This window comes from Mustela lutreola, chromosome 1, assembly GCF_030435805.1.
Source record: "Mustela lutreola isolate mMusLut2 chromosome 1, mMusLut2.pri, whole genome shotgun sequence".
NCBI lineage: Eukaryota > Metazoa > Chordata > Mammalia > Carnivora > Mustelidae > Mustela > Mustela lutreola.
This window is the reverse complement of record NC_081290.1, coordinates 192,861,911-192,877,328: the sequence shown is the minus strand read 5'-3', so window position 1 is coordinate 192,877,328 and position 15,418 is coordinate 192,861,911.

The window sequence follows — 15,418 nt, the reverse complement described above, 5'->3', positions numbered from 1 at the left end:
TGTCCATCTGCCATCATTTGGTAGCGTTGAGCGGGGGAAGGTTCAACAGTCAAGGTTCCACTCCTCCCTTCTTTTCTGTTCCAGTGACTAACACAACTCATTTTCATGACTCTTCTTTTTTTTTTTTTTAATATTTTATTTATTTATTTGATAGAGATCACAAGTAGAGAAGCAGGCATAGAGAGAGGAGGAAACAGGCTCCCTATGGAGCAGAGACCCTGATGCGGGGCTTGATCCTGGAACCCCGGGATCATGACCTGAGCCGACAGCAGAGGCTTTAACCCATTGAACCACCCAGGTACCACCCAGGTGGTACTCTTCTTGAGACCACCACTCCTGTTCTCTAAATGGTTCTTAGCCTTGACTGTGCATCAGAAGCATCTTGGAGAATTGTTGAACCACAGATTGCTGGATCCCTTCCTCAGAGTTTCTGACTCTGTAGGTCTGGGATAGAGACCAAATATTTGCATTTTTATCAAGTTCTCAGGTGATGCTGCTTCTCTTGGTCATGGGACCACACTTGGAGAACCACTGCTCTAATCCTGGACCATTATTTTCCTCCCCTTTGACAATCTCTCCAATGGGATAAATGTCAGTTCCCTTAATCTTCCTTAGTAACATCTATTTCTAGAAGTTTTAATTATTGAGTGGCTGTTCTTTAATCTATTTCCAAATTCATATTTTGCTGGATGGCTAGAGCTGAATGCAGACTTTAGCTGATTCTGACATAATGAAAATAACAACAACCCCTTGTATTTCTATGACGGATTTCTCCCAAAGGGTTAGAGCTCTACTTTCTTATCTATTATCTTGTTTGTCTGCATAATATCCATGTGCTATTATCTCATTTTGGTGAAGAAAACATTTGAGGAAACAGATACTGGGCAATTATTGTAAGAATAAGCAGGACAAGACTCCAATGTACCTTTCCTGACTCCTAGGTCACGGTTCTATTTGAATTCTTTTTTTTTTTTTTAATTTTTAATTAATTTTTTATTTTTTATAAACATATATTTTTATCCCCCGGGGTACAGGTCTGTGAATCCATAAGTGACTCTTAATCTCTATTTGAATTCTTAAAGGATTTGTTTAATTTCTAAAATCCAAAGTCTACTTCAGTTCATTGAAATCAAGATGAGCTATTTGATCTATTAATACACTGTCAAAAAATTAGAAAATTGCTTAATTTTGTGTAAAAGCTGTCATTGACTCTTCATATACAAACTGAGTTTCATTTGAAGCGTCCCACTCAACACAAGCAGTTAAAACTCTTTGACCTGGAATTTTATTTCTACGTCCACAAATAATAGCTTTTAACCAAAGGTGAACCCACCTTTGGCTTTCAGTTCACTAAACTTACTAATTTGGGCATAGTTTGTCACCCAGTGTTTCCTGCTGTAGTAAAATAGCCTTCTACCTAGTTCTACAAATTGGTTATGACACTGTGTCATTGTTACAATCTTGCTGTTCACAAGGTAATTAGGAATTTCCACATTGGTTATTTATCTGATTCTCTGTGCTCTATGTTTCCAAAAATAAAAATGAGGAAGAGATTAGAGGGAAAGCAGTTTCTCAACATACCAGTTTCATTATTTACATTATCTAAAAGTTCTTTTGCTCCTCAAGCCCCATGGTCCTCTCTCTGTGCTTCCTTTATCCTTTCTTGTCTTCCCATTAGGACAAAGAAAATGAAGTGTCTGACAGTTTATGAAACAAAAAGACTGGATTAGATGGGTTTTTAAGGGTCCTATTGTTTGCCCCTAAACCATTGTTGCAAAAGTGAAAGGCTCCAACTGTTCTTCTGACACACAAATTGCCATCAGCAAGGTATTAGAAGGAATTTCATTTATTACCACCAAGAAAATAAATAACACCAATGGACTGAGTGTCTTTCATCCAAATTAGACTAACCAAATCAATTCAAATCATTAGAATACATTATATCCAATTATATATAAATCTGCCTTGTAAATAGCCACTTACCTGCTTGCCCAGAGCTATGTAATACTTTATGCTAAACCAACAGTTTAAAAAAATTATAGAATTGACTGGCAAAATATTTTAATGGGTTGTTACACATTTTTTTTACTTAATTCATCCAATAAACATTAGTTGAGGACTTACTATATTTTGGGAAGACATGCATGAATCATCTTGATCATGGTCTCAAAGTGCTCACCTAGTAAGGGAAAATAGACTTGTAAAAAAAATTGTTGCCCTTTTCTGCCTCTAAACTGCATTCAATTCTAGGAAAATTAATGGCGTGAGTTCCTGCCTGGTTTATGCATGAGAGAAAAAAAAAAAGATGAAGATACTGGTGAAAATATCCAAAGGAAAATAAAAGATGAAAATTTGCCTAAAGTTTCATGTCCAGTACCTTCCAATGACTTTCTCTAGTAAATGCAGGTTTTGGTTAAAGCAAAATGTAATGGGGAAGATTGGTCTATGCAGGAATGGTGAATATTGTATTCTAAAGCCAAATAGAAATGCTTTTGGGGGGAATTAGGTGATATGCATTAAGGAGGGCATGTGATATGATGTATAATACCCAGTTTATACACAACTGATGAATTATTGAACTCTACATCTGACATTAATGAGGCACTATATGTTGGCTAATTGAATTTTTTAAAAATAATAAATTCTTTAAAAAAAAGAAATGCTTTTTAGATTATTTGGAATGTTGCAATCCTGTTCTGTCTGTTCTTATGGATAATTAAGTTAAGTACATTAAAAACATTTTCAGGGGAATCACTAGCAATGAGGAAACATATTTATTCTTTGAATTATGTTTCTATTTCAAGACAGGCCATTTACTTAGGTAATAATATGTTCTTTCCTCTATATATCAAGATGGTTTGCCTGATTCATGCATAGCTGAACACATATGTCAACAATGTGCATGGGTCCACCCACACTTTCTTTAAACAATGCTCTCATCTTCTTTAAACAATGGCATTTGCCAGCTGGACCTAGGCTGAACTATCTGAGATCATGGTTCTGGTGAGGACCGACTAGAGTTTGTGGAATAAACCTAACTGGCTTATTTAGGGATTGAACTTCCAAATTTATGAATACCTAGTCCAAATCCAGCTGATCATAGAGCCATGTAATGCATAAGAAGCTTATCTTCTCAGTGCCAACTTTTCAGTAACTTCTTGAAAAACACACAACCCCAGCACAAAACATTAATTGAGATGAAATGTTAATTTTGAACCACCACCACCCCCCCCCCCCGCCAAGGTGGATTACAGAGACCTCCTTCAGACCTTTAAGAGAGAAGAGCTTCTACTGCCTGTGGGAGCCAAGTCTAGTCCACGTGCAGCTGAGGGGGTGGGGCAGAAGGAAATGATAACTCTTTATCAAAGCTAGTGCTGATTTGTATTTCCCTGATGGCTAGGGACGTTGAACATTTTTTCATGTGTCTGTTAGCCATTTGAATGTCTTTTGTAGAGAAGGATCTATTTATGTCTTCTGCCCATTTTTTGACTGGGTTATTAGTTTTTTGAGTGTTAAGTTTGAAAAGTTCTTTCTATATCTTGGATATCAGCCTTTTATCTGTAATGTCTTTTGCAAAGAACTTCTCCCAGGGGCTGCCTCTTAGTTTTGTTGGCTGTTTCCTTTGCTCTGCAGAAGTTTTTATCTTGATGAAGTCCAAAAAGTTTATTTTTGCTTTTTTTCACTTGCCTTTGGAGATGTGTCTCGAAAAAAGTTAACTGTGGCCAATGTCGAAGAGCTTCCTGCTTCTGTTCTCCTCTAGGATTTCAATGGATTCCAGTCTCACATTGAGGTCTTTCATCCATTTTGAGTTATCTTTGTGTCTGGTGTAATGGAATGGTCCAGTTTCATTCTTCTATATGTGGCTGTCCAATTTTCCCAACACCATTTGTTGAAGAGACTGTCTTTTTTCCATTGGATATTTTTTCCTGATTTGCCGAAGATTAGTTGACCATAGAGTTGAGAGTCCATTTCTGGGTTCTCTATTGTGTTGCATTGGTCTATGTGTCTGTTTTTTTGTGTCATGCTGTCTTGGTGATCATAGCCTTGTAATATAGCTTGAAGTCAGGCAATGTGACGCCCCCAGCTTTGTTTTTCTTTTTCATCTTTCTTTTGACAATTTGGGGCCTTTTCTGGTTTCTTACAAATTTGGGGATTTTCTGTTCCAGCTCATAGAAAAATGCCAATGGTATTTTAATAGGGATGGCATTGAAAGGGTAAATAACTCTGGGGAGTGTAGACATTTTAGCAATGTTTATCCTTGCAATCCATGAGCATGGAATATTTTTCCATCTTTTTGTGTCTTCCTCAACGAGATACCAGTTAGAATAGCAAAAATTAACAAAACAGGAAAAGACAAATGTTGGCAAGGATGTGGAGAAAGAGGAATCCTCTTGCACTGTTGGAGGGAATGCAAGTTGGTACAGCCTCTTTGGAAAACAGTATGGAGTTTCCTCCAGATGTTAAGAATAGAGCTACCCTACAACCCAGCAATTACACTACTGGGTTTTTACCCCAAAGATACAGACATAGTGAGAAGAAGGGCCACATGCACCCCAATGTTCATACCAGCAATGTCCACAATAGCCAAACTATGGAAGGAGCCAAGATGCCCTTTGACAGTTGAATGGATAAAGAAGATGCGGTCCATATACAATGGAGTATTACTCAGCCATGAGAATCGATGAATACCCACCATTTGCATCGACATGGATGGAACTGGAGGGGATTATGCTAAGTGAAATAAGTCAAGCAGAGAAAGACAATTATATGGCTTAACTCATAAGTGGCACGTAAGCCAAAACACAGAGGACCATAGGAGAAGGGAGGGAAATCTGAAAGGGGAGAAATCAAAGAAAAGGATGAACCATGAGAGATTATGGACCCCGAGAAGCAATCTCAGGGTTTCAGAGGGGAGGAGGTTAGGGGGAGGCGGTAACATGGTGATGGGTAGTGAGGAGGGCACATACTGTGATGAGCACTGGATGTTATACTTAACTAATGAATCACTGAACACTCATGAAAGACTAATTATGTGCTCTACGGTGGGTAACTGAACATAATACAAAAATAAAAATTAATAAAAAAATAAAAGTAGTGCTGAGTAAAAACTTCAGAAGTGGCTTTTGAACCCAAAAGGAAAGCCATAGAATAAAACAAATCACCTTTTCCCAAAGTCACTCCTTTTTGCCTTTTTAAACATAACTTGTTTCCATTTCCAATCCTAGTCATCATTTTCCATATTTTCTGAAAGTTTTTGCAATGATCATAGTCTTTTTATGAGCTAATAACCATGAGTAAGTAATACTTTCCAACTTATTTTTTGGTTTGTTTGTTTATAAAGTTCTGGGATTGAGAACTTCTAAAGGTTTGTTATCAGGCTCTGAAAATGGACATTTCTGATGTATGGGATCAGTTTGGGATCAAGGCATTGCCGAGCTCTGATTGGTCCATTTCCTTATGGTCTGACTGTTAGAGTTGCCCATTCACAAAAGTGTGAGTTAATCATGCTTGCAGGGAGGAAGTCTTGATGCTTTTTATTTTGTGTGTAGATTTTGATCACCTTTTCTTTGCATCTGGTTAAATACCCAACGCCATACAATTCTATGCGTGCCAAGGAGGAGATGCTCCAAGTAGGTGCTCATGTTTATTTTTATTGTCTATCTGGTGCAAGTGGCCCCTTTATGCACAAAGTATATATAGTGACTTTGCGTGAGACCAAAAGCTGTTTACTGGGAGCCAACAGAGGCTCTAGCCCAACAGAGAGTCTGGTTGAGCAGCCTCCCTCGTGATGTTGGATGGGATTTTTCTCCCGCATTAACCCACTTAGTAGTGCCTGTGCCCAATCCTCACCTTTGTCACACATCCCCTCTCTTTGGGACCTCAGGTTCAGCTCTCCATATTCATTAAAAATATAACTGATATATTAATGCTTCTTTAAGATATTATTTAATAAGGTGGGCTCCTCCCCTGGGTATTAGTGCTTTAATAAAGGAGACTCAAATGCTGAAATGCTGAAATGACTTAACATCTCAGAAAGAGTTCTCCCATGATAGGTTTTCTGACACCGAGGCAGTCCTGTGGGTGAAGGAGGGAATGGGGCAGGCTAAATTACTTGTCCTTGTGTCTCTCACCACCACTTGCCTGAGGACAACTGCTGAGCAGACAAAGCTTATTTTTTGGACCCAGGGTTTCTACTTTTACACTCCTTGTTTTCAGTGAGCTGAACACTCGGCGTCTTCCACCTGCCTTCAGATTCAAAGCCACTGAAGTTTAAGAGGTGCTGTGTCCAGAAATGGGGCTCTTCTCTCCAAGTAGGCATTTCCATCATTGGGTCAGAAGAGCTTGACAAGTTCATTACACCCACACAGGGAGGTGGAGAAAATACTCTACTTGTCTGGAATGTACTGGATGTCTCTCAGAGTCCAGGGACACCATTCTGATCCTAAAAAGTTCCCCGTGGATACTGAATAGTTAATGCTGTGTCTCAAAGTTCTCAATGCACCTTCTCCCTTTCCTCTTCCAATTCTTGAGAACTTTGACCATGAGCATGGACCACAGAGGTCATCCAGATAACTCCACCTGCCTTGTTCCACTTTTTCCAGGCACAACCTTTGGCTATCCCATTTATTTGCCCAAGTTTCGCTGGAAGTATGTTTATAAATAAGTATCCAGACAGTCCCAGAGACACAGACAAATCACCGTGAGCCCCTCACATTTAAGTCCATCCAGCCTTTACTCTTCTTTGCTTCTGTAACTTCACACATCCAGAATGGTGGCAACATCACATTGGGCCAGGACCTAGACACAGGCACGTGTATTCTCATGAAAGGCCAAGTTAGAGGTGCCTGGGTGGCTCAGTCATTACGTGCCTACCTTAGGTTCTTGTTGTAATTCCAGGGTCCTGGGATGGAGTACCACAGCAGGCTCCCTGCTCAGCGGGAGCCTGCTTCTCCCTCCCCTCACTGTGTCTCTCTCTGTCAAATATAAAATCTTAAAAAAAAAGAAGAAGGAAGGAAGGAAGAAAGAAAGAAAGGAAGGAAGGAAGGAAGGAAGGAGCCAAGTCAGGAGAGCCTTTAGTGGAACTCTTTCCTTAAATTCTAAAAGCAAAATAAACATTTAACTGCAAGCCAAAAATATTTGTAGGTTAAAGATTTATGGAATTTATTGGAGACATCCAGAATGGTGATTGATGGTATACTCATCATTTCCTCCTTGTTGCCTTGTGTTTTTTTTCTCTGCTTATTCAGGTTTATTATTTATTCATTGAACTACTTTTTTTTTTTTCCCTCTCGTGTATTTCTCTGGACCATGCTTCTTACTGTCTGCCTACTTGGTTTGCAACATACACTCAAAATTATCAGCAGTGATGCCGGACCACTTGCCATCCGCACACAGACTGGAAACATCTGATTGCAGGGTAGAAATGCCTTTAAATGGCCATTCTATTCAGTCCCCTGCTGTCAAGTCACTACTCTGTCCATGATCAACTGCTATCATCATTCAAATCTGAATAGAAACATCGATTCCTCAAGGAAGGCTTTCCTGACCTCTCCCCAATTAGATCCTGTCCCTTTGTTTGTGTTCTCATAACGTGCTGTAATGTTTTTCTTTATAGCATTCATGGTTTGCAATTATATCTTTGGGCAATGATTTGATAATGCATGTCCCTTCCATAGGACTGTGGGCCTCGCAGAGGAGAGATGTGTATGTTTCACTCACCACAACATCCTTACCTCTTTGTTCAATGTCTAGCTCCTAATAGGTATTGATAAATGTTAATTCATAGTTATTATTGTTATAATGAATACTAACATCTATGATCAACCTTGGAAAACACAACCTGGCTATAGGTTTAGCATTTAGGTTAGAGATTTATAAATTTACCTGCCTTTCCCATCCATCACTCATTCGTTCATCCATTCATTCATTCAGTGCAGTTATCAAATAACACAAATCTATGTTGCTTGACCTCTATGTTTAAGCTCCCTTTCAAGCAAATGAGGTTGAAACAGTTAAAAACTCTGCCCATTGAATGAAATTGTAATTGTTCAGAGGGGAAAGGAGGATACAGAAATGATTCTGGGGGCACCTGGGTGCCTTAGATGGTTAAGCTTCTGCCTTCAACTCAGCTCATGACTCCTAGGTCTTGGGATCGAGCCCCACATTAGGCTCCCTGCCCAGTGTGAAGTCTGCTTCTCCCTCTCCTGCTCTACTTGCTTCTGCTCTCTCTCACTCTCTGTCAAATAAATAAAATCTTTAAAAAATAATAATTCTAATACAGACTAGAAGCTACTCAATACCCAAGAGCTGGAAGTATAGGGACGGCTTCATAGAGGATATTGCCTTCCGCTGAGACTCAAAGGCTGTCCGTAACTTGGACAGGTAGAGATGGAAAGGAATAGTATTTTATTTTATTTTTTTAAAAAATTTTATTTATTTATTTATTTGACAGAGAGAGATCACAAGTAGACAGAGAGGCAGGCAGAGAGAGAGAGAGAGGGAAGCAGGCTCCCTGCTGAGCAGAGAGCCCGATGCGGGACTCGTCCCAGGACCCTGAGATCATGACCTGAGCCGAAGGCAGCGGCTTAACCCACTGAGCCACCCAGGTGCCCCAGGAATAGTATTTTAGATGGAGAGAAGAGTGAGACTGAAGTTTGTGTCTTTATCCCTTGACTGCCATGTGCATGTATGGGAAACAGCCAGTATCTTAGTTATCTTGAAAGGGAGATAAGGCAGAAAGTGGATTTTGAAAGAAAGTCCTGGAAAAACTTGCATGCTTATCACAGAAGCTTAGAATTTTATTCTTAGGCCAGTGGGAGTGATTGGAGGCCTGTGAATGTGATGATCTCATCTGAATGGCGTGGTTGGAAGATTCATTTGGCATCACTGTATCTCATGGTTAAGTTGGCTGTTGTGCTGATCTCGGCAGCGTCGTCCTCCATGCTGGGGTCCCTATCCCTGCATCTCAGTTTTGGGGGGGAGCCTGAGCTTGAACCCCTGCTGCCCTGGCCTGGGTTCAGCTGTTAAGCTTCCCTGGCACGAATTGCCTGCAGACTGAAGCTTTGTTTATCACCTGTGGGGGCTCAGCGGACACACTTAGCTTTGGTCTCTCAACAGGTGGACTTCTCGTGACCCATCTTCTGAGCCGGGTCTTCCTCCGTCCATTTTCAGATGGGGAGCCCGATGCTTGTGAATCAGCGGCAGAACTGATTTTCCAACCTACATTATCCGATCGCTGGTCTGTAGCTTTTTCCAAAGTTCATACTCTCTCTTAACCTTAATAAAAAGGGGTCTGAACCAAAACACAACAACTAAAATCTATTGAAATTTAATTTCACCCTCTCTGTGCAGGCCCTGTTCTAAGTGCTTTTAGATGTCTTGAATCATTTAATGACCACAAAAATTTTGTAGGTAGATGCCATTATTCTTTATTTTTTAAATTTATTTATTATTTATTTTTTAAATTTATTTTGCCAGAGAGAGAGAGAGCTAGAGAGCACAAGCAGGGAGAGCGTCAGGCAGAGGGAGAAGCAGGCTCCCCGAAGAGCGGGGAGTCCAATGTGCGATTCAGTCCCAGGACCCCGACATCATGACCTAAGCTGAAAGCAGACACTTAACCAACTGAGCCACGCAGGCGTCCCAACACACGTGTCTTTTTAGTAATCACAGTTATATAAAGGGTTATCATCTCCTTTCACAGACAAGAAATAAAGTTCAGAAAAGTAAAGGTGCCCACAGTCGGAATGAGTAAGCCGTAGAGCTAGTATTAAAACAGGTGTGTCTGACTGCAAAACCCATCCGTTTGATGAACAAATTTTGGTATTAAGTGCCTACTATGAGCTGAACAGTCAGGCCAGGGAGCTGTGCTAAGTCAGCAGGACAGGCATGACCCCTGCCTCTAAGAAGCTCTCGGTCCAGCAAGAAGAACCGCTACCTCCATCACTAGCAGCACCGATGTGTGATGAATACCGCGTTGGAGAAAACGCAATCAGTGAGCCCCTTCCTCGTATCCCACAGGAGGCAAAAGTGCAAGCCTTACCTTGAAAAAAACTGTATGGCACATTTAATAAAACAATTATTTTCTCCCCTCAAATGTCCTTTCCACTCTAAATTATAAGGAGTCTATTTGAACAATGCACGGTCCTCATGGTTTGCAAAAGCACCACGATATCGAGTGTTGGACATTTGAAAACTATGAACAGGTGTAGTCCCAGGATGGCAGAAGCTTCGACAGAACATCGACGGTAGTGGGTAAAGTAGATGTGGCATGGGACTGTGCCTTGGGGATGGCAGCGCTGGGCTGTGGGCCGTGAGAGGGGTTTGTGTCCTGTTTACAATTTGTCTGAGGCTTCTTGGGCTCAGCCCAGCCAGATGGACTCGTCCTCTCAAATATCAGACCTGATCTTTTCAAATAAAACAGTACAAAGCACATTAAAAGCTTTGATCCGACTGTTTACTTTGCATTTGTGTGTGTTGGGGGAAATGGGAACAAAGGAAGGATTTATTGGGCCTTACTGTGGGTGGCCACACAGCCACTGCGCATGACGGGAAAGCGAGGCGTACTCTGAGCTGACACATCCTGGGCTCGCGGCTGCACTCAGACACCCCGATTCTCCAGTTAAGTCCCTGGCCCTTCTCCGTGGGCCTCAAACATTTCAATCTTCTTGTCCTTCTTGAGATAGGGACCCTTGGCATTTAGCTGGTCAGCCCATCCCTCGGCCTTGGGGCAGGTCGGAGGGAGTCAGACACCTTTCTTTAGATGCTCCTGGAAAAGAAATTTCTCAGCATCTGGGCGACGCGACCTTTCTTTTTCGTAAACACCTCCTACTTTGAAAGTATTTCACATCAGTTTACTTGTTCGATCTACGCTCTTCTGGAACAGGTGGTCAGTATACATACCTTCCTCCCTCCCTCTCTCCCTTTCTCTCCCTCTCTCTCTCACACACACACATAGACTCTACAGGTATTTCCACCACATGGATTAGAAAACTGAGAGCTTTGACTGCAGGGAAGAAGAATATGCCCATTTCCGAGATGAAAAGTACAGAAACTCAGAGAAGTTAAAAATTCTAGGGTTCATTCATTCTGGATATTGATACCAAATATCATATCACAAAGGTTCATAGCAGGCATACTGATTCCAAGGCCTGTTAGTTCGTTCTCCCCCGTGTGCTAGCCAGCCCCAGGCTTGCAAAGTTGAGAGCTTCGCGGGACTCTCGTCTTCTGACTTCCAGCTCCGTGTTCTTTGCTTCTACCAGTACCCACTGCAAAGTGGCTATTGCACTGAGAAAATCCTCCCTTATGTGTGTTTTCTATTATATGTGCATACACCAGAGGCAGGGAACCTCTAAAAGGAAAGCTGCCATGAAGGTTTTGTTATCGGTAAATAAAAGGAAATTATATGGGCAGCATATATAGGGTTCTGAATGGGAATTCAGGGACCTTCTAATGTTAGGAAGGAGAATATAGCAAAACATTGTAGCTTTATTTTCGTTCAACAGAAGAGCAACTCTGACTGCAGTACATACAGTGGTCAGAGTATGTAGACTCTCTGAGGGTTAATATAGAATTGTCTTTTTATTTCTCAGCTCCAGGTCACCTTCCTTCCCTTGCTCCCCCCACCAATTCCGCCTTCAGATAAAACTGTTGCACACCCAGCTCTTGGTCTCTGCATAGTTCAGGGGTAGGCACTAGAGAGGAAAGGAATTTAGAAATTCCAGGACAAACATAGTACCTCGGGCTTAATAAATTGCAGTGTCTAGTAAAATTAAATGCCTCTTTTAAAAAAGATCAGTTATTCCTAGATTTCAAGACAAATGAGGTATTTGGAAAAATAAAGATAACACATGATTGTTGCATGTTTATCAATTAGAATTTTAAAATATCTGGTTGGCGTGTGAGTGCCTGTGTGTGTGTGTGTGTGTGTGTATGTTTGAGAGAGAGAGAAGGAGAGAGAAACAGAGAGACAGGGAGAGGGAGAAAGAGAGAGAGGCTAGGTACTGTAATTTTAATTGCTTGTAATCTAACTTGCTTTTTGTTCCTTTTCTTTCTTTCTTTCTTTCTTTTCTTTCTCTTTTTCTTTCTTTCTTTCTTTTTTTTTTTTTTTTTTTTTTCGTATCAGTTAATCTGTTGGTTACATTTGCAGCCTTCCTTTGCTTCTGGTTTCATTTTCAGATGAAAAAATGCTAGGCACACAGCGCTGCTGTCTGGTTGCCATGGCGACCACAGCCTATTATCCTGCCTTGTCATTCATCAAGAAAGAATTGCACTTGACAGAGGGAGAGGAAAATGCCTGCAGTCTGCGGCACAGGAGGAAAAAAAGGTTCTCTTTTCTTCTATGTATGTAAAAGGTCTTTAATGCCCGTTTAGTTACATGTTTTATTTAGCATTATTTATTACTTGTAACGACAATAATTGATACCTGTAAAAATACCTCCCCTCCCCCTAAAGTATTTAACTTGCAATTTGTTCATTTGCCTTTGCTTTCCCATTTCAAGCCTACACCTAGTGCTGTACCCCACCCCCACCCCCACCGACACTGCTTCCACTCCACTAACAGAAACAGCCAAAAGATGATATTCTCCACGGAGAATGATCATTGTAAAGATAACTAAACAAACCTCTTCTTCCCCAAATTGTGTTTTATAATCAACCCTTCTCTCGCAAAATTGTGTTTTATAATCAACCCTTCTCTTGTCCCATTATTTTTCAAATGAATTAGTATGATACATAATCAATCCATAAATGAATATTACTTTTGATTAAGTGACTTCTCCAAGTGCGCGGTGCCTATGAACTAGAGCATTAGCAAAATGGTACAAAAGTACGGCGATCTTTCCGTGAGATAACTGAATATAAAATCATGATTGCTCTTTGCGAATTTGGATCCAGCCCAAATCCATTGTTCTTCCAGGCAAGAAAAGGTAATGACTGGTTATTTAACTATTTCTTGGCATGGCCATTTGAATCAACCCAAATTGTTTCCCCCCAATAAATGATGTAATAAATTCTCTAAGTTTAACTACCTAGGCTTTTATTGATTATTATTTTTTTAAGTCTGACATTTTCCCCCTCACCATTCACCTCTTATGATATCTGTAACCAGTGGGCCATTGCAGACAACTTTGTTCTGCTGGTTGCTTTGCCCTTCTTGAATTGCTTGATTTCCTTGGTGGACAGGAGCGGTTGTAAAAGAGGTGGTATTTTAAAGCTGATATCTCCTGAGCTTGGTGTTTGAATATCTGCTCGATCTTTTGTCTTGGAGATCAGAGAGCCCCTGGACAATCGTGATACTTCACCCTGAGCTCGTTCAACAGCAGCATTTAGCACCCCTGATGTTTTTGCAGTTAAGACACCTCACCTTGAATGTAAACGGACAGCTTGGTGGAGGAATTAAAAAACTTCTCAAGTTCAAGTTCTCTTCTTTTGGAAGACAACTTCCCTCCTAGAGGCCATGCTTCACTAGCAGACATGGAGACGCTGAAATCCTATTTCTACACTGTAAGTGAAGCAGAGAGTTGTACAATTACTCCGTCACTTTTGGTTTGGAGATGGTTCAGATTCTAACCTTCCCACCACTTCCTTAATTATCTGGATAATTCTGGCAGGAGGAGGTTTGGGGGTGGAGAGGGATACTTTTAACAGAATTAAATAATTACAGCTGTCAGGAAATTTGTCCTGGGTTTTAGATACTGCTACCTAATCATTCCAAACCTCTTGATTTTCAGCCCATCTAAGATGAGTTCCATTAATGCCGACCCCCTCAGCATCGCTTTATATACCTTGGGCATGTAAAATTCTAGAAGCCATGGAATGTTTTTCCTTAACCTCAATGTTTGGGAGAGCCAAAGGAAACAACAAAAAAGGAGAAAAGATAGATTAAGTTTAGAATCATGGCTATTTTCTGTTGGTTCTAAACTTTTACTTTAATATTGCAGCAACACCGCTGTTCATTTCCTGTTAAACTTCAAGCCCACCTTTTGATTTTCAAATGTCCCTTAGGCTAATGTTTTCACTAAAGAATGAAATGAACAGGCAGAAACAATTAAGCGAGCAGATACAGTGAAAACGAACACCATACTGCACTTTCACAGCAGAAATGGAAGGGTATGAAGGAATTCTGCTTGGAATTTGATCCTACAGGAGCAAAGCTCTTGCTTCTTGTCATTTTTCTTTGCCCACCCCCAACGATCACCACTTCCCCTTTATGAAGGAGGGAAAAAAAAAAAAAAAAACCCTAGGCACGCAAAAGAACTCCTAAATACTCACAGGCATGAGAAATATTTTCTCTGCCTGTTACTTGTACAGGATAATCTCCAAGAAAAAAAAAAAAAATTCATCTAGATATTTTAAACGGCAAATGTCTCCCAAAGCCTGTTAAATGTTCACATATGTCTTTATGAAACTGTAATATGGATTGTTTATACACTCTTGATTAAGGGCATGAACATCATTAAACAGGATCAAGTCAGTTTCAAGATGGAAAATTATAAAATCAGATACAATTGTAACCTACAAGAAAAAGTGTGCATTAAGAAAAAAGAACCACAAAACTTAATAATCTGTGACTTCCCATAAAGAGATAAACCAATAGCCGAAAGTGAGCTGTTAGAGAGCCTTCTAAGTTCCATCAGGAATTAACAAGGAAGTAATTAACTGTACCCCAAACAAATCTGCCATCACATGTTTATAGCATTTTTGTCACTCTATGAAAGCTATATCTTCTTTTTTAGCACCAAACTGAGAAATTTTACATGGCAGGACCTTGGCATTTCTATTTTTGGATTTACTTTATTAAGAAGAACTAAGTCATCCTCTGTGATAAATAAAAGCCTGATTACAGCAGCCAGGTAAAGGAGCTGAGAATGAGGTACTGTTGCATACACTTTGGAAGACTGTATTTTCATCTGACAACAGATCTGTATGACAGCATCAGGGTTGATTCCCATTTAAATTCAAACTTTATTTCTAAGATGGTATGCAGTGGGATATCGCCTTGTGAGACGATCAGAACACCAAAATACACAAAGTTCAAACCTTGGGAATGGCCTTTGTCAGGTTAAGACAATAGCCCAGTGATGTCTGGGGTACTGACATGGGTTAATCTGGATGATGGAGGGTATCCATAAAGGTTATACTGAGTGGAAGGCATGTTTTTGTTTTTTACTGAACTCATCCCTTAGTATTTTCCCAATGAAATACCTTTTATAAACCAGGGACTTTGTTTATTTTTATTGTTGTTATAGGTTTGTTTTTTTTTAATGCCAGTATAAATAGTTTTACTCTACAGTAGTGAGGATTTTGAAGACAGCGACTAATAAACATAAAACCAGCTACAGAAAGGCAGTAACATGGATTTTTTTATTTGAGATTCCAAGAGGGGATAAATTTGTTACCTAACCAAGGGCTGGTTATGTGG